The sequence below is a fragment of the Mirounga leonina genome, unplaced genomic scaffold, assembly GCF_011800145.1.
Source record: "Mirounga leonina isolate KUSES-001 unplaced genomic scaffold, KU_Mleo_1.0 Mir_168, whole genome shotgun sequence".
NCBI classification, from domain to species: domain Eukaryota; kingdom Metazoa; phylum Chordata; class Mammalia; order Carnivora; family Phocidae; genus Mirounga; species Mirounga leonina.
The window spans coordinates 50,772,341-50,791,215 of record NW_023270426.1 but is presented as its reverse complement, the minus strand read 5'-3'; the positions used below and the strand labels follow the sequence as shown (position 1 = coordinate 50,791,215).

The window sequence follows — 18,875 nt, the reverse complement described above, 5'->3', positions numbered from 1 at the left end:
TCCCTTGTAAGTCTAAGGTGCAATCAGACTTGAGAAACTCTGGCCAAAATGCCACCTCTTCTTACACACAGAGATCGGTTTGCCCTCCCTGATCTCCCCAGCCAGAAGGAATATATATTGATTGATTCCCAATGGTTCCAAATGTTTCTGTCAAAGAAAGACCCAGGAAACCTCAGACCAAGTCTTGTTTTCCAGAAAACACAGGAGGAGGAGATCATGACAGGAAAGTCAACACACAGCAGCCTTGGCCCTCATGTGGAAGGTTTCTTTACTCAGATTTGACAAAAGGCAAGGTCCAATCAGCCAGGCCTATGTGATGATAGAGAAATTAGAAGCCAAGGTCAATGCAAATACAGTCCAAGTCTTGGACTAACCATATGTATTTCTTGGCAGCCACTTGACTTGCTTGAAAGCACCGACATTCATAAACTTGGGGTCCAGTAGTTATGTAGACCAACGGGAAGGACGTTTCAAGCCACAAAACTGGAATCTTTGGGAAGCAACAGAAGTTGACCTAGATTATTTTCCTCCTCAGCTTCCATCTTTTGACTGTATTCCCGACTGGTGCAGGTGCAGAGTCCCATCTAACAGATGCCGGCCAGGCCTTAGCGTCCCGGAACATTCTTAGGCACTGACGATGGCTGACTGGCTGGGAGATGCGGCTTAGTCTTGATTAAAGTAGTCTTTTACTTCCCTTTGTCCAAGGGAGCTCATTCATCCAACACTAATCCATTTGTCCAATGAGCTCTAACCTAATCACCAGTACTCACGGCCAAAGCCTCTAATGCCCTGACCTACCTTTGTAATCGCCCTGACCAATATAGCTGCATCTTCCCACTGAAAGTTCAGACCAGGCCGGGCTCCAGGCTCTACCTCCAAATGTGATTAATGCACAACATCTGAGCATGGGAGATGCACACTGGAAACTTTTTATATGCTGCAGGCAAAACAGCAAGACTGACTATAAACTTCCACGTAATTATTTCCTAAGGGTATACACAAGATGCTTTTGTTTAGAAGGTGGCAAGTTTTCCAAGGCTTCAGAGGGGTTCCAAGAGCTTACTCAGGACCTGTTGCTTTGGAGGAAACAAGAGCTTTCTCACCAAAAGAAAAATCCAGCTCTCAAGCCTACTTGGACATCCAATTTCAGAGTGGCTCTGGCCTTCCAGAAAGGACTTTGGGATCCTAAAACCCCACTTGATCACAAGCTGCGTTTTCTGGGAAGCAGTGACACCTGGTGGTGTGGTCCCTCAATGGCTTGAGGCTCTGCCTTGAGGGGTGAGAACAGACCATTTCACTGCTTTCTGCCCTCAGCATTCCTGCCACAGAGTCTCCAAGTGTCACGATCCCAAATGTCACGTCCAGGACATCTCTAGTCCATTCTCCGCTTCCCTGCCCCCATTCTGAATGAGGTTGGAAGGAAAGTAGAAATTCCCTGGACCTGTGTCCCCCAGAAGGCATCCCCATTTGCCCCTTAGCAATAGGGCAGGGCACCTTGCATTTCTGGGGGACGTGTTTTATTTAGCCCATGGTGTTTCCCCTGCAATACCAGCCATATTCTAATTGGTTTCTCCATCAACCTTCACTCAGTTTCTACTACATGCTGGGTAGGTGCTAAACTGTACACTTCAAAGGCTGTCAAGCTGCAGAAGAAGTAGCCCCTCAGGGAGCTTCTACTCTAACCAAGAATGGGAGGGTAATGACGTTAAGGATTCCTGGGCTAGGGTATCCAGAGCAAATAATATTGACGCCAGTATTGATGGAAAATGAAGGCTCATCACTGCATTCAGCTCATTTACAAAAGAAGAAAGTCCTCATCTGACTCCATCTCAGAAGGAATTTGAAAGGTGACCTTTTTTTCCCCTCATTGTCCTCACGTGTTATCTCAGAGCCCCTCACCCACACAACACTGCCAACTTCCTTCTGGCCTAACCTGTCACCTCCACTGGTGAGGTGACGTGGCTGTTCTTGGACCACTGCTTTGTCCCCAGTCGGAACGTTCTGCTTCTTTGGAGGAGGGCAGCCTTAGGAGTTGTACATAAGAGCGAGTGTTCCCTCCGGTGAGAAGTCCTCCCACGCTGCTTCTGTGTGAGGCCCAGAACCAAATGAATCGGAGGATTTAGCACCCTTCTCCCAGCCCTCAAAGTGTTGCATTGGAATAAAGGTTAATTAAGGCAAAAGGGGGAAGATGTTCTTACGCTAAACTTTCCAGCGAAGTCCCTGGGTTTTCCCCTCTGTGTTCGCCCTTGGAAGTTCAAGCAGAGAGAGCACGTCTTCAGCTGCCACCAGCCTCACCGTGCTGTGCTCTGACCTCCTGAGTCATCTCTATCTTCTGTTCTCCGTCTCTCTTCCAGGAGAAGGTTTTGCATGGCCCTCCCCCAATCTCATTTCAGTTATTTTGGTGTATTTCCTTTCCTAAGTCAGCCTTTGGGGGCAGATCTCTTGAAAGCAGGGTTCTCAGCCTGGGCCACACATTGGACACACCTGGAGGCCCTAAGTTCTGTCTGCCACCCGGGGGCCCAGCCCCAGCAGTCCGATTGGTTTGGGGCGGGGTCCAGGCCCCACAAAGTTACAGCCTGCCCAGGCGGTTCTAATGGGCTGTGAAGACGCCCCCACTCTGGTTTTCTCTTGCCCTGCTTTCTCCCACTCTTCGTATTCCATGTGCTCGTCCGTCATCATTGCTCGTTATTATAAAGATGGAGCTGAAGCAGGGCAATCGCTTCATTCTGGAAGTTAAACATGACAACAGCAAGGGAAATGATCTCCCTCATTTTCAGCCACAGCTAAGAGAACTCTCATTCCTGACCCAAATTTTATCTCAACGTCACCAGTTCCCAGAAGAGGTATTGCCCATATTTCTGCGTATCACTGTGAAAACATAAGTACCCTGTTGCGTTCTAAAAAGTGATACTATGGAGCTGTTAGTCCATGGAAGTTGTGGGCATGTGCGGCATGTGAGTGTGTCTTTTTTCACTTCTTCTCATCTCTACTGCCCTCTGCCCCTCCGACTCTCTACCTTAAGAAAATCTTTGAATGTATCATAAAATATAACTAAAATATTTTTTCCATGTTCATTTGAGACTATTTTTGATCCTTGTCCTTATTTTTTTTTTCAAGATACATTTCTGTCTGAAAGAAAAGAGATTGCTACTTAGGTGGCCCACCTCCAATTTGTAAAGGCAGAATGAGGCAGCAAGAACACCGTCTAGGGGCAACCAGAAGACCCATGTCCTGCTTCAATCATTTGCTACTCACGTGCCCTGAAAGGCAAACCACTGACATTCTCTCTCCCTTCTCCCAACCGCAAAATGGAGAATCATGTTTTCATGGCCCATATCCACAGCCCACATTCATGGTTATTATGAGAATCAAATAAGCCAGTATTTGTGAACATATTTTGATTTAAAAAAAAAAAAAAGGTTCCTTTTCACGGGTATACAGTGAGTTTGAATCTTTCTGTAGAGAAATTTTCCATGCCCATTCTCTAAACTCTCATTTCATTTTCTTTGGAAACCTTGCTTGCATTTGTGTGATCAGAGCTCTTGCTGGTCTATAGGAGGCTTTTCTTTTTCTGGGAAGGCTGTTCCACAGTCTGTCTGCTGCTCTCTGGAAGTTCCATTTCAGAAGGCAGCCCTGGTTAAGTTCCATCCCGACATCTGCAAATCACATCCACAGGGAAAATGTGACTCACTCAAGTTACTGCGTTAAGTTTTCATGGATATTGTTCAGGGAGTAGGTGTTGTCTTTGGGCCAAATCACTTGAAATCATCATGACATCAGGCCTGTCACTGAAAAACTGACTCTGCCCCCACAGGAAGCAAGGAGAAGGGTGGGTGCTGGGACACAAGGTTACTATAGGAAAGGCCGCTTTCCTAGCCCTCCTGAAGTTTTAGGGGGGAAGGGGGAAGGGGGAAGATGTTCTTACGCTAAACTTTCCAGCGAAGTCCCTGGGTTTTCCCCTCTGTGTTTGCCCTTGGAAGTTCAATCAGAGAGAGCACGTCTTCAGCTGCCACCACCCTCACTGTGCTGTGCTCTGAACACCGAACACCATAGGACGCCTGGCACATAGTGGGAGAGCAGTAAATGGTGCCCAACAAATTATGGCACGTTTGTAAGTAACCCAGTACAAAATTGAACAGCCAAGGTGTCTCAACTCCTGTGCAATGAGATACAAACAAACCATAGTTTACGCTGCATGGATGGTAAGTATATGAAATTCTGGCTCCCCACTCTCTCTTTTGGTTACATCTGACATCACTAATTGGTCATCACGTTGTCTGCAGACGACCCCGGATCGAACCCCAGAATCTGATGCCACTCAGTTGAAACAGCTGCTACCAATCAATCCAAGATGCCACTTGCTATGAAACCGTTGGAAATTCCCAGTATGAAGGTTTCAGTAACCAAATCAATTCATTCATGGCACTTGTCCCAACACTCAGTTCACATCATTACCATTAGCATCTTCCTCCTCCTCATCTTTATCATCAATGTCATCATTGTACTTGTCATCATAAAGCTACTTTGAGCTATTTTCATCAAAAGTCACTTTTGTCTTGATGTGGCACCTCACCAAGATGGGGGTTCCTTCTTTCTATCCTTTTATACTTTAGTCTTGGTGGCCATACCCTTCTCCTTCCCTGTCCCTCCACTTCTAGTCATAGCTGAATATATTTCAAAAAGAGAAAGAAGCTATGTGCATTGTCCCTTTTGGCATAGGGTTTTCTCTCCCTTATAAGATGATACCATAAATCCAGATCTGAATATTAATGAATTGTTGAATCCATGAGAACAGACTACTGACATTGGAGTAGACTCCAGGAGAAACATGTGGTAGGAGGAAGTTCTATAATAAATTGCAAAGGAACTCGGCCAAAGAGAAGAGAAAAATTGAAGGGGAGGGCACCTGTAGGGAGAGCAACATCCTCTACTGAAGGAGGAACATATTCACTATAGGAGTTCATTATCTCTTGGTTTCTCTTTGGCCCCTTTGCACAGTTGCTTAGAGAGAAGCACTTACCCAGGTTCGAAGCATCCTCCTCCCCCTGGTTTGATGGCTTCAGTCCTCAGAAGCTGGGCCACTCCAGAAGTCAACATCTAGATATATAGAGGAGAAGAGTAGGCTCCTGAGTGGCTTTTAGGATTTCTGGGCCTACAAATAAACAGGGGACTCAGCCCCCTCTAGGGCAGGCTCTCCTAAGGTAGCTTAGCCGGCCCTAGATATCGCAGCTGTCAAAGCTGGTAGGACTGAGATATGGCCACCTGCCCTCCTGAAGAAGATTCTTGGGAACCTACCTACCTCCATGGCAGTCAGCTGAAGACTTCCTGCCCTAGGTTCATAGCAAAGCTTCTCCAGTACATAAGTCAGAAGACAATATGTTGTTAAGGTGCAGGTGGGGAGTAGATGTAGGACAAGGTGAAATTTTTTAAAATTACTTTTAAGTGAATGGAATAAAAACCCTAAATTGATTCCAATTACCTCCTGAACTCAGTGCTAGAGAGAAATAGCGGACCCAGTCAAATTAGAGAAATCCAAGAGGCCTTGACCCATCAGTAAATACAGACTCCTATATGAAAATGAGTGAATTCACCGCCGAGCTCTCCAGCCACTTTCCACTGGACAGTGAAGCTAACACAAAGCTGAACTATCAAGAGTGCCAACCATATGTGCTGTGGGTGTGTGTCCATGTGGTGGGCAGCCCAGTCCAACCCAAACCTATAGGAATAGTACAAGGCTCTGGTTCAGAAGCATGTGTCATGTCCCAGTCTCAGCAATCACTGTGGCCAGCAAAGATTCTCAGGGCAGCGCGTCACTAAAGCCAGAAAAACCAGAGAGACCAGAAGGTATCCAATTTCAAGAGGAGCACGAGAAGACCGACCAAAAGCAGGCTGTGAGTAGACTCCCACTGAATATCTCAGGTCCTTTCCCCACTCTCTGAAAGATAAATGTTAAGGAGGCATTGGAAGCCCTGAGCTTGCTCAAGAGCTGCCCAATGAGAGTGTGGAATTCAGACTCTGAAATCCTAGGCCAAAAGGCACTATGACCTTCAACTCCGCTTTCATCAAGCTCTGTGTTCCAGAAATCAAGGCTTGAGTTTCCATGAGAAAGGAATGGAAATGATCACCTGTCTTGTCACCGGGCCAAGATCCTGACTTATATTTATGTTTTGGATAAGGAGAAGAGAGAGGTAGGGTACAGAAGGGAGGGGTGAAGCTGATGATAAGGGGGTGGAAATGCAATAACATTCTCACTCCGGAGCCAAGGGAATTTGGCTCTGTAATTAGCTCCACTGCCCTGAGTGAAACCAGTCAACGCATTCCAGCATAGCTGGGCCTGTGCTTTCCTGGGATGATGGTGCTGCACCTATTTGACCACTGTCACCCTCCGATTCCTCAGGAACACGATAGCACCCGGGTAGAGGACACTCCCAACTTGTAAGGAAATACTTGTCTCAGTCTCCCTGACCAGGCCTGGGTGCATTTGGCCAATCAGACTTTTCTGCTGCTCTTTGCTGTCACATCCTGAAGGAAACTTCCCCTAATTTCACCATATTCTCTCTCTTGCCCTCCAGCTACTCTGCCTCTCCTTGGTACTCTATCATTTCTTGCCCACTGTGTCTCTGTCCCATTAGACTCTGAGATTGCTGAGGGTGGCAGCTTTATCCTGTTCTTGATAAGTCCACATGGTCTAGCTCACCCCCACATGGGCCACACCCAAACCATGATTCATTATATGTTTCTGGAAGGGAAAAGGAGAATGGAATGACCAACCTGCCCAGGTTTGCTGGGATTTGCCTGGTTTTCGCTTGAGAAAGGCCTCAGATTTGGGCAAGCCGAGACAACTGGTCACCCCGCCAGAAGGGAAAGAGGAAGGTAAAGAGGAAGGAAGGCAAGAAAGAGGGTAGAACCCTGTGCACTCTTCTTGGCCACCTGAGGAGCAGCCTGCCTTGCTGCTGAGGTCCTGGCCGCTGAGTGACAGATGAGCTGTTGGGGACTGCAGGGACATTCAGTGAGCTCATCCCTATAAAGGAGCAAAGAGATGATGGATCAGACTTGAATCAAGACGTAACTGAATTCTGAAAGTGGAATTATTATATTCATTCAGGGAGCATCGGTTGAGCACCTATACTTGGTCAGGTTCTGTGCCAGATACTGAGGATACAGAAGTGAAAACGGGCCCTACCCATCAGGAGTGCAGGAAAGCAGGGAACGTGCTGAGGAAATGTCCAGTGCACTTCCTGTTTCATCATGTGGGTACAGCTCTGAACACACCATTGGTGCGCATAAACATAATGAGCTGTTTGTCTGCCAGGTTGGCATACACGCTGTCGTCTACCTTGGGGACCCTAGAGGACACTGTTACAACCTCTATAATAGGACGTCACCACATCCTCTCTTGTCTGTAAAACCACAGGGCCAGAGGGCCGTTGGTTGGTTGGTTTTTAAGCAGTATGTAGGCCTTCTCAGAGGCAGATTGAAAGGGTCACCAGGCCCGTGGCTTAAATTAGACTTGACACCATGACCAGGCAGACACGAGGCTGCCAGAGCTGGTGGGGGGCTAGGCACACACGAAGGGCATGGCCAGGGCAGAGAGGGGTGCCCGGTTTCCACTGAGCTCAGGGCAGATGAGCTAATCCCCCAGATACCAGCCCTACCTGCTGGACGGGCAAGCCGTCCAGGGGCCAGTGTCCAGGCGGCTGCCTCCTAGGCCAGAGCGGTGCCCTGCCTTCTTTTTGCCCTACTCCTGGCTTCCCATTCTCAACTATGGGTCGTGGCCCAACAAGGACGGTTTTGGGGACTTTTATCATGGCCCACAGAATAGAGACACAACAAATGTTGAGCAGCGTTGACTGTCTTAGTCTTGGTTGGTCTCCAATCTGGCCACGGGTCCGCCACTGTGTTTATCTGGCTCTTGCTAACTGCTGACTGATTGTCTTCCCTACACTCCCACCCCACTCCTACCCCCTATGGCACATTTAGAGAATGGATTCGTTAATGGAAAGAGAACTATTATCCTCCTGAGTTGTTTCAGAACTCAGAAACCTTGTAGGAGGCACTCTGTTTTACAGATCAGAGGGAAACAGACAGGGGATAGGTTTCAGAATTAAGATTAAATCACCAAGACTGTAAATGGTTTCTCTCTCTCTCCCCTCTCATCTGTTTATAGAATGTCTCCTCCCTTTTTCACCTCTCTTTCCCTCCCTCGTTTCTGGCCTCTGGCCGTGAGCTGGGGGTAGAACAGTAAAGCAGGACTTGTTTTTTTTTTAACCTTCTGAGACTTCACAGGTAGTTGGAGTTTATTACTATCTTAAGGCAAAGATTGGGAGTTCAGCTTCTTTACGGGGAAGGTCATAGAGGAAGCCCTCCCTTCATCACCTGCCCACTGTGTCCCATGTTTATAAAGTATTTAAACACAGTGTGCTAAGCCAAGAGGGAAATGATGCGGAGGGCCTGAGGGGAGAGCAGGAGTCATCAGAAAGGCTTCACAGAGGAGGTGATACTCAAGTTGAGATTTGAAGAATAAATAGAAGTGTACTATGCAGTTATGATTTAACAAAAATTCTCAGCAATTCGTGATTAAGATGAAACCAAAAACATGAAAAAACAAGTTTCTCTCAGAGATTGAGCGTTCAGGGCAAGCAGAGGGGTTCAGCATATATTTCCACCGGGGCTGGGACCCTTCCCTCCACAGGCTCTCCACCGTGTTTGCGGTGTTGACGTCCCGACTGCTGCCCTAAGATCCCATAGTCCCCGTCCGGAATGGCCTTAAGGAAGTGAACTGACACCGTGTAAAAAGCTTTTCTGAATTAAGGGTTAAGGCAAAGGATTTTGGCTCCATTCACAGTTAACTAGAAACTTCCAGTCACCGAAAACGCCCATGCCCCCAGCCGGCTGGCCATTGAGGTATTGCTGCATCTGGCTCTTTGTGTTGCTCTCTTCCTCCTGTTTGCTCTGAGCCCCTTGCCTTTACTCTGGAGTCTGCGCTCCTGCCTCGGCAGCAGCATTTCTTCTCGTCCTCGCTCCTCCCCGCCCCCTCCGCTGTCAGCGCCCGACTCAGCCCGAGCCGGTGCGAACACGGGTGCGGAGCGGAGCAGGGAGTCCGGGCTCTGCAGGCGAGTCATGTCTGGCTCCTCGTGCCTCGACAGGGTACACCTAGCTCCTCCTCAGCTGACCGCTCTCCTTGAAGCTATTTTTGTGGGTGAGGCCATAATCCCGTCCTCCAGACTGAGTAGGAAAAGCAGGGCACAGGGGGTGCACGGTCAGAGAGACTGACGTGTCTGAAGGAGGAGACTGGAACTTTGACAAGACACAGCTGGCTGAGGGAGGGCGCTGGAAGATTCCGCCCTGGGGTGAGGGAGACGAGGAGGAGGGGCCTTTAAATAGCAGGTGGCTTCACCGCTTCTATAAATGAAAATGGGATGTTTTCACTGAACACCGACTACGAAATGGGCTTTTATTAGACAGCTGCATCACCCATCGGACAGCCCCCGAGGCGCTCGCTGGGGACCCCGCCCGGCCGCTCATCTATGCGGACGACTGCGCCGCGGCACCTGCCGCGTCTCTCCGCTCAAGGACTCGGCTCAGGCCAGGGACGACGGACCCGGGGAGATGGAGGGACAGAAACAGGCCGCGGCTCGATTTCTAACACTGCCAGATCGCATTCTTGCTGCCATTTGTGTACCGGTCTGAGAGTCATTCATTTTTCTCTTGAGGAGCCTGAAAAAGAGACCCACGTGCTGTGCCTTGGGGGACGAGGGCGGGTAGGGAGGGGGAGGCCGGGAGGAGGCAAGCCTTTTAAAGCTCTCGGCAAGTCTTCTCTCGGTAAGGCGGAGCTGCAGGTGATCGGTCTTTCCTCTCCTTAATTAACCGGAAAAATCCCTTCTGGGATGGCAGAATAAAGTGGGTAGGAGCCTGAGGAGCATTTAGCCTCTGAGTAAATCACCTGCCTTGCAGCCTCCTTGCTTTTAGGAAGCTCAACGCAGTGTTTCTCGGCAGGTCAGAGGCGTCCGCCCCGCTTGCCACCGTCCCGGGAAAGCAGGGCAGCCCAAGCGACTGAGTCATCGCGGTCAAGGAGGAACCAAAACCTCACTGGCTAGGTCCCCACGCTAAGCCAGGGGATCCACTATCACTTCCCAAGCAAAAGGCGAATAATAATAGCTAATATTTAGTGAGCACCTATTATGTGCCAGGCAGGGTGCTAAATGTTCTATATTCATGAACTCATTTAATTCTAGCAACTCCACCAAGTAAGTGCTGTTTTCACATGAAGCCACCAAGAAGAGAATCAAGAACTTGCTGGCAGAGGCATAGCTGGGAGGTGGCCAAGCCAGAATTCAAACCAGGCTGGTCAGCAGCCTAATGCTCAGAACTGCCCCCCTCCCCATGCCGTCTCCCTCCATACTGCACTGTGAAGGGGTTCAGAACATGCCACCCCAACTACGCCGCTCTGCCACATTGACTCTCTTGAGGTAAAGGCATTCCAACAACAGCAAATACAAGAAACAATTCCAACCTTCCTTCGAATTTTGCTCAGAAGCAGGAGAAGGAGATGCGATTCTCATAGAAAGCTGTCTTCCCAGTACCAGGAGGAAAGTAACATTCTTATCATCACAGATAAGCTGGGATGGAGAGAATTCTACGCAAACAGACCTTGTTAAAATAATTCTTACCCTCCTCTAATCTCCTTCTGTAGTTTCCACACTGCCTCTCTTGGTTTGACCGAATCTGAAAGCAAGTAGGTTTTGCCATTTGTTGGTTCTTCATTCCTTGTGAAGGCTCTCGGGTCACATAAAACTTGCATTAAATAAATTTGGATATTTTTCTCCTGCTGATCTGTCTGTGTCAGTTGAATTCTCAGGCCCAGCCTAAAAGAACCCTAAGAGGGTAAAGGTAAAAGTCTGTCTCCCCACAACTACTCTCTTCCAAATTTACCCTGTTACCACACCCGCATTTTCTCTCCCCATCTGTCTTCCTAGACTTTCCTACCAACGTGAGACACTGCAGTGCAGCCTCTCACTGCAAATGCCAGACTTCCGTGGTCAGATTTGCTCAGCATGGGACTTTCTGCTAAGATACATCAGGGACATTACTACTTTGAGAGAAATGCAAGCAGAAGTTGTCTATGACCCATCTGCTAGGTAATGAGATGCTCAAAGGCTACCTGGTGCGACGGGCTTCTTTAGAATTGGCGGGGGGGAGGGGGAGGATGGACAAGGAGGCCATAAAAGGAGTCAAGACCCATCTAATCCGAGCCCCTCCGAGACAGAGCATGTGTCAAGAAGCACGTCATTCAAGAAGTAGGCTACAGAATCCAGCCGTCTCTCAAACGTACGTTTTGTAAAGCCATTTCAGCCAAGTGAGGAAAATTGATTTCTCAACATGAAAAGATAGTTTTGACAGCAGCCCTGGAGAAAACGCTGGGTCTTGGACACTCAATCAAATCAGTCAACCTGGAGGCTCAGCTGGACTTCCCAAGCAAAGAGCGTGCAGCTTCCAAACCTTCCTTGTCGGCCCTCACAGAGACCGTAGGCGGACAGACCACCGAGTGTTGTGGGAGCAGGGCTTGCAGGCACCCAGCCAAGCGTCCAGTCCCCACTGGGAGCAGAGGCAACACATGCACTTCCCAGATGGTGGGTTTTGGAAGACAGGGGCTGGCCGCCCACCAAGCCCTTTCCTGATTGCCTGGCTTTGGCTCGGGGACTGGGGTGGAGGCCGCTGCTCTGAGAAATGCATTTGCCCTTTGGTTGCAAAACATCTCCAAGTGATTGATGAACCAGTCCCAGGGAAGAAGAAATAAGTCACCTACACCTGAAATATAGCCTCCTCTAGAAAATATCTCACCCTTTCAGGAAGCCCCACGCCACGTGGACATTAATTACAACAGGAATAAAAGAGGATCAGATTCAGTTGCAGTCGTAGACACTTGAGGCTGCCTAACAAAGGGATCATGGTTCCGTGTAACAAGATGAGAAATTTACTCACCATAAACCGTGACCTTTGTTTTCCCCTTTGGCTAAATGTCCTCAGTACCCAATCCAGCCCTCAGCAGGGGCCATAACTCTTTCTCAGCAGATGGTGTCTGCCAGCCTTAGGAAATCAGGAAAGGCTGCAGACCGGGTTGGCCCAGTGCACACGGCTGGCTGGGTGAGGAGCCAAGTTCAGAGTTGGCCTCTTGGGGAAGCTACTGGCCTTGTTCAGGCCAGAACTCCCAACTTTGAACCCTTATTTGGTGTCCTTGTGACCACAAAGTCGCCTCTCTGGGCCTTTGCTTCTTCTTGTATAAAAGGTAGGGATCAGTCTAGCAATGTGTTTTCACACCTTTATTAGCAGTGGAATCCATTTTATAATCTAAATACTGCAAGATGCCCAATAAGACATAAACCCAATGCAAGTGGAGCTTCTTCAAGGTTAGTATAACGTGATGGGAAGGAGTTGTATTATGCAAATTCCAGCTCTGCCACTTACTAGTGGTGTGATCTTGGAACAGCTACTTATTGGCCCAGCCGTAGTTCTCTCATCCATACAACAGGTGTACTAACACCTGCTTCCTAGAGTGATTTTAAGGGCTAAGGAGAGAATACACGCACAGCTCTTAGGACAGAGGGTTTCATAAACACTTGCTCCTATTATTCACCATGATCAGACTGTAGCAGGGTGGGAGGCCTCAAGTTTCACAAACTCAGTCCTTCCCCTTCATTCCCACTGCATCCTTCTGTAGCGCTAGAGAAGCGGTGAGAGATCTCCAGGCTCTGCGTGGTCCAGCCTGAGAACCACTGGATAGGTGAGTGCTTCCCAGACTTTCTGAGATCAGTCACCTGAGGTGTTCATCAGATACCTAGGTGACCAAGATTCAGGAGGTGTGGTTCAGGTCCAGGGCTCTGTGCTTAACAAGGACACAAGGTGCTTCTTATCTTCAGGGTCTTTGGGGGGACTCCACAAGAGGATCCCCAAAGTCCCTTCAGCTCTAGCATGCTGGGATTCTATCTCTTTTCTGCCTCAGTCATGGCCAGGACCCACATGCAGATAAGCCCTGTGGGCTTGAGGCTGGTGGGGAAGCAACCCGTGCCTGGTTCTGAGGCTCACCACTCCATCTCCTCGGCCTCCTGCAGTCTGGATCCTGACCTCTTACTCCAAACCTGAGGCCCTTGTCTACCCTCTCAGCCTCAGCTGACTTCCTCGGCCCTCACACGTGCCCGTCCAGAACTAAGGTCTCTCCTTGTTCTGTTCCTGCCAGCGTCCTGGTGGGACAATTTCACGGGTGGAATCAGAATGCATTAGAGTAAGAAATCTAAGGAGATGCTATTTTCTGTCTAATCTCTTCTCTCCCCATGGGTCAATTTGGCTGCACTTTTATTTTGAAATAAAAGAACCTAGAAACAAATGAGCAAACACCTTATTATTGAAAACCATCTGCAGAAAATCTCACGGAGCAGCTCCAAGGTTAAAGCTTATCTGTTCTGCCTCATACACAAAGCAGCCGGCAGGCAGGCAGGATGGGAAATCATAGAATCATAAGAAATTTGGGTAAAAGCAAGCATCTTCTGTTCAATCGAATGTAAAAGTAAGAATTCTCTTTGCAACCCAAGTCTTAAAACTAAGAACATTTGTGTATTTTACAGAAACAACAACGATGGTGTTGAGTTGGCTGGGGTGGTCAGGAAAAATCAACAGCAGCCCTGGGACTCATGCTTGGCTCTTTCTTTCTCTTTGATCCCAGATTTTCATTTTTCAAAAAGTGCCATCTGTTCTTTTTGTAACTTTCATGTGGAAGAAAAATAATTTCAATTCTTGAAATGGTGTATTTCCTCTCCTTCTTTCCCCCAGCCTGAGTCCCTCTTTCTATACAGGTAAAGGGAAGGGAGGGGGTCAGAACTGAGTTTCTGTTAATACTGTGTGTGCCTAATTCCAACCAGCAGAGGATGAGCTCTGGGATGCAGGGCTACTGAGCAGTGTTACGAGTAGAATACACCCTGGGGTCTGCTTTAGGTTACCTATAGATCTGTCTGTGATGATGGAGACGTTCTATATCTGCACTGCCCACTGGCCACATATGGCTAGTGAGTTGTTGAAATGTGGCCGGTGCAACCAAGGAACTGAATTTTTAAGTACATTTCATTTAAATTAATGTAAATCTAAAGTTAAATATTTCAATATATGACCCAGTTTAGGGGATTAATTGTGTATGTGTTGGGAGAGGGTGCAAAGGAAGTGAGCAGTGCTAGGATCCTATAGCAGCAAGCTTTGACCCCCTCCTTCTCTTGGTCTCCTCTTGGTCCATGGTCCTCCCACGTTCCATCAACAACTGCCCGAATAGCTCATGAAGCAGTTTCCTTCAACATATGGCCCCTTAGCTTTTTTTCTTTCTTTCTTTCTTTTTTTTTTTTTTTTAAGTGATTGTAGCTTCAAGCTACTGTTGTCATTATGTGGGCTATCCTGGTCTAACTATACTCTTGAAGATTTCTAGCATAAAAAATTAAAAATTAAAAAGAAAAAATTTTAAAGCACTCCATGAAAAGGAATGTGAGGTCAGCTTTCAGCTAGAGAAGATGCCACATTCCATTGGAAATGTCTGCCATGATAGAGAAAGTGCCGCGTTCCATCGGAAATGTCTGCCGTGGCTGCAGGCATAGGAGAAGTGGTGGTTCTGGTTCTCGGCTCTGCCAGTCTCAGAGTTAGTCCCTGTTGTGGCTTCGCTTCGCAAACCAGTGAGCTAATTAACTTGCACATATCCAGTATATCCCATATAGGTACTGTATTTTATGAGAGAAGACTCTTGTTTTCTTCTCTTTTGCCCCTAATGCTTGCCTACCTGTTCAACCCACCATCATACTCCCAAACCCAACATCCGTAACATTTTAAAGCCTCTTGGCAAAACATGAGTAAAATATATAAATAATTCATATAGAGTTAATCTGTTATTTAAAAAGACTAAACAAAACCAGCCAGATTGAATTAGGGAAAGAAAACCAACCTTTCCCACAAGTCTCCCCCTCTGGTCTTAAAGAAAACAAAGCAGTCGACTCCTGGTTTTCTCCGGCTCAGTACTGTTATAGGGCTTTTATAAAGTGCTCAGTCATCAATGATGCCGTTTGCTACTCATGATTGACACCGAAAGGGCAGGTCACATTTTACAGATGAAGGAATGAAGGTCCGGGGTGGACAAAGGCCTTGCCAATGGTCATGGGTTACTTTTGTGCTTTGAGCATTTGGAGACTAGGGTGGGACCCCGCATTCAGGAGCCTGTCTGATTGAGTGGTGGGAGGGCCTTCTAAGAGCTGACCTGCGTGAGGGGCATTTTTATTGAGAAGGAAGAGAGTTAGTATTAACTCTCTGTTAGTATTGTGTTACTATGTTTCATACGACGTCTCTGTTACTGAGGGGCAAGTGAGGCTTAGAGGAACCAGGTAACACAGAAATAAGTGGACACGTGAAATTAACTTGCAAATGTGACCCAAGTTCTTCCCAGAGGATTCTACCTGCTGCTGCCGGGGCAGTGTAGTCAGGTCTACAGCAACACGTGAGGCAGAAGGTCAGTTAAGGAAGCAAAAGAGCACAGCGCTTTGTAAAATGCCTACTCACAGGAACAACAGATTTTTTGAAGAGAAGAAAACACCTGGATGTCTTAGTAGTGGACCAAGAAAGACCCTGGAAGAGCAAGCATGCCCCAAATAGATTTTTTTTTTTTTTTTTTTTTTTTTTTGGCTATCACACTGATGAAAAGTAGGTCACAGCAATGAGAACGAGCCTGGACTGGGCCCTGGGCCCTTCCGGTGGACAGCGAGACCAGGAAGGCTGTCCTCTTTCCTTCCAGGGGGGCTAACAGCTCCCCAAACACAGGAGACTCAACAAATACTTGTTAGCTGATCACCTAATTTTAAACTCTCACGCAGTTACATTTTTCAAGGAAATTTGGCAAAGGAAACCAAGTAACTATTTTTGGCTTCTCTTTAGGTTACACTTTATTCCGCACAATTTTGAGCCAATACAGTACGAATATATAATTACATATGGGGTAGTTTTAGCAACTCTGCAGAAGATAAACTTCCTGCTACTGGTATTTATGTTCTGATGCAGGAGACATCAAAAGGAGGTATTAGTGAACAATTTACAGTTCTAGACATTTTACCCTCAATCTATATTTGATTTTTCTCTTTACCTCTTTTTATGTCCTCTCCTTTTCCTGTGAAAATGGGTGGGGGGTGGCACAGCAGGATCTAGGGCTGTTTCTTCTGCCTCAGGGCTGCAGTGGCTCTGGAAAATTCCTTTCCTCGGGGCCTCTCATATAGGTACAGTGAACTAAGGAGCAAGAATAAATACCACGAGGGTCAGACCAAGCCAGGAGTCTATAGGGGCGATGTCTAGGACAAGGGGTAAGAGGAGCTCTTGACTTTCTGCCACGTGGCTCTTCACCCCCCCAAAAATAAATGTCACCCCTTGAGGTAGAGGCCACTGCCCGGGAGAAGCTGGAGCAGCCCCCAGAACCCGTGTCCACAGGAACTTATTGCCTGCTCTGTTTCCTCCCCATCTCCTTTGACTTATACCTGACTCCAGACATAAAAACTCTCCATTTTCACTTTATCCTACACATTTTCCCCTTTTATTTGATAGTGTTTACAAATCCTATGTCACTGTTAGCTTCATTTACTAACAGGTTTTTAGCTTCTCACCTCATGGCTTTGGGGTTTTATTTTGATCATGTATAGCTTCGTCTTTTATGTTTTTAATCTCTTCCTGGAGTTCAGCCATTTCTCTGATTTTAAATCTCATCTAGCTGTAGCTTCTCTTTAAAAAAAAAAAAAACACAAAAACTTAATATTATTTTACTGGAATTGTAATTTTTCTCCCAACTTCCCAGATACAAAATTTCTTAAATTTTACTTCAAATTTTATTTTTAAACCTAATTTACTTTAGTTATTTTTTTCCTCCTTTATTTTTATTGAAATGTCAAAGTTGCTTATTTTAAAACTTATTTTGAAATGCCTTTTTGTGTTTAAGATGTCTGGTTTTTAAGCCCATCTTAATCTACTCATCTTCTTTTTTTATTGAAATTAAATCTTTTTTATTACCTTTCTGTTCTTCTTATGTATTTTTTATCTTCCATGATTTGTTTTTCAAATGGTCAGCAGAAGCTGTAGCCCCAGGAGTGTTCATAGTGGAGAGATTCTGCCCCCCGCCCACAGACAGGTTGGAGGTCCCCTTCCCTCCTGCTGACCCTACGGGCTCCTCCCTATTCTCTTGGTGAGACACAACCCAGTAAAGGGTTGTTTGACAAAGACCCTCTCCTCAATGGGCTGGACAGATCCAAAAGTTAATCCCCATCCTGTCCCCAGGCAGTAAATCTCATTGCACAGATGGAGCCTCAGGAAAAATGACCCTGTGGGGGTCCATTTTTGCCCTCCATGCTCTTGGGACCTGGCTGAGATCTGTGCATCGAAGCTTCTCCAAGCTTCCCCATTCTTCTCTGCTCTGCCAGGGAACAGGATGCCATTCTGAGATCAGAGTGCCCAGGACTCCTGGATCAAACCTCAGAGCCCTACTGGCCTGATGAGATGCCAACACTACCCACCTTACCTCCAAATCTCCTTCAAGTCCCTTTGGAGGAATGCCGATGGGCACTATCTTCCCCAAGATTGGTGTGTCCCACTATTACATAATCCAGCACTCTGCACTCCCACCTGTTTTTATCTTCTTACACCTTTCCTGAATGAGAGACTGGCTGTTCAAATTGCTCTTCTGTCTGTCCACACCCACCGTCCCTGGTAGTGCCCCTTGAGAAGGTTCCTTTGGCTCTGTTACTAGTGAGCTCTACCCTAATGCAGCTTACCTGGCTCAGAAATCCTAGAAGCCCCCTTAATTCTAGAAACCATTTGAACATAAACTGTTGTAGCTTGGAGGCGCTTGGTGTACCAGATCTGATGAGTCATCTTACCAGGAAAAGCCCAACCAAATTCTACCCTAAAAGCTTCACCCAAAGCCCCCCGTTAATTTTGAGTATCAAATAAGAGAATCTGTACCTCAGTGGAGTAACAGCAAAGAATACAGTGTGACTGGGGCATATTTAGGCCCTAGAATTCTCTACTTAACCTGCATAGACATCATCTCGCTGAGGAATGTCCAGAGAATCGACTTTGTTTTGGTTGATTATTCTTGGGGGAACCAAGAACTTTTTTCCAGTAAACATGCCAGGTTCGCATTTGCCACAGTCCAATCTGCTTCTGTCTGTGGTTCTGAGGAATGAGCACATGCTGTTCCTTTCCGGAAAAGTCTCCTGCCTATACCCAAGGAGCAAGCAGATGGATTGGAGTGGGGTGGAGATCCATGGAACTGGTGCCATAAAAAGCTCTCGACAGAAATAAAACCTTGTCTTTCCTACAGCACTTAATACTGCCTTTCACGCGGCAGATGCTGATTAAAATGTGTTGCATGGCATCGAACCCAAGCCAAAGCCTTGCCTTGCTGCCTCTGGGATGGCTACATGGAGACCAAGGTGAAGCATGGCCTCCCCATCAGTGACGCTTCCTGGCCTCCAGAGGAAGCTCAAGGTTCCTTCAATCCTGAGCACTGGGGTAGAGAGAGAAGAGAAGGAGGTGCAGGGAGGAACCTCAACCAGCATGCTCTAGGCATCAGGACAAGGGCTCAGCCAACCAGCTTCCTGGGCACTGCTCTGCCATTGTGCCATCTTGCCACTGGGAGCTGAGCATGGACAGAGGGGAAAGGAGCTGTGGACGTTCCCTTGCCTGCTGTGGCTCTAGGCCATTTAGGGGTGATTCTGTCCTCCATCAGGGAGCCTAACCAATCAGGATACTATGTTGGGTTTGGCAGCAAAGGTTTGTGGCAATGTTGAGCTTTGTCCTCTGTGCTTATTCTTGCTCTC

At 47.3% G+C, this 18,875-nt stretch overlaps 1 long non-coding RNA gene across 1 annotated transcript; it reads right to left on the bottom strand.

Moving 5' to 3' along the window:
- Positions 1–319: 319 nt before the first annotated feature.
- Positions 320–16,403, bottom strand: LOC118016942. The gene is made up of 3 exons (XR_004680978.1): positions 16,157–16,403; positions 5,021–5,097; positions 320–3,656 (listed from the first exon to the last, which is right to left on the bottom strand). It is a non-coding gene; the product is annotated as an uncharacterized LOC118016942 (long non-coding RNA).
- Positions 16,404–18,875: the final 2,472 nt, after the last annotated feature.